Source organism: Octopus bimaculoides, chromosome 2 (assembly GCF_001194135.2).
Source record: "Octopus bimaculoides isolate UCB-OBI-ISO-001 chromosome 2, ASM119413v2, whole genome shotgun sequence".
Lineage (NCBI taxonomy): Eukaryota > Metazoa > Mollusca > Cephalopoda > Octopoda > Octopodidae > Octopus > Octopus bimaculoides.
This window is the reverse complement of record NC_068982.1, coordinates 72,184,220-72,185,432: the sequence shown is the minus strand read 5'-3', so window position 1 is coordinate 72,185,432 and position 1,213 is coordinate 72,184,220.

Genomic DNA, 1,213 nt, shown 5'->3' with positions numbered 1-1,213 from the left:
CCTGACTCGATAAACGTAGCAGCAAATACTGGGTTCAGTTTACTCGACGTCCAAATGTCTAGTTTCACCTTATATATTCTTTTCTACTCTAGGCACAAAGTCCGAAATTTTGAGGGAGGGGGGGGGGATCGATTAGATCGACCCAGTACGCAACTGGTACATAATTTATCGACCTCGAAAGGATGAAAGGCAAAGTCGACCTCGGCAGAATTTGAACTCAGAACGTAACGGCAGACGAAATACTGCTAAGCATTTCGCCCGGCGTGCTAACGTTTCTACCAGCTCGATGCCTTCCAAGGATTTATTATTACATCGATGGTAGGATGAAAAGATAAAACTTACAATTTATTTGACTCTAAACTGAGTTCAAATCTCACGGAGGTCAACCTGGTCCTCTATCTTTTCGAGCTCAATAAAAAAGTACCAATCTGGAGCGGTGAATCGGAGGACCATAAGAATGTCAAACCAGATACTTTGTGCTATTTGTTCTGGCTGTTTGCTTTCTGAGTTCAAATTCCGCCACAGCCTATTTACGTGGTAGACTTCATGACCCGGTTTGACACCACCACCTTTGGATACCTTTTTTTGTTTTAGCAGAGTATTCTCTGTTATGAGTATCCGGGACAGTTCTCTGGTTTAAGGACATCTTCGTCCTTTCTCTCACCAGTTTTGAAAGCTCTTTAAAGGGTTAGGGATTACATTCTATTTCCTGATTCTAAGATGGAAAAGCAATTGCTGGACGTTAGTCTCTGCTTTTTTTTATTGTTAGTTGGTTATCTGAGAAAGTAGTGCGAAGTAGTAGCCCCTCTCACTTGACCCTTGCTTTATATTCTTTAGTCTTTATTCTTTTACTTGTTTCAGCCATTTGACTGCGGCCATGCTGGGGCACCACCTTAAAGCATTTTTTTAGCCGAAGAAATCGAACCCAGGACTTATTTTTTGTAAGCCTAGTACATATTCTATTTTTCTCGTTTGCCGAACTGCTAAGTTACGGGGACGTAAATACACCAACATCGGTTGTCAAGCGATGGTGAGGGGGACAGTTTCCGTGTACCAAATCCACTCACAAGGCTTTGGTCTGCCCGAGGCTATAGTAGAAGACACTTGCCCAAGGTGTCATGTAGTGGGACTGAATCTGGAACATGTGGCTGGGAAGCAAGTTTCTTACCATACAACTACGCCTGTTCCTATGTATATATATATATATATATAT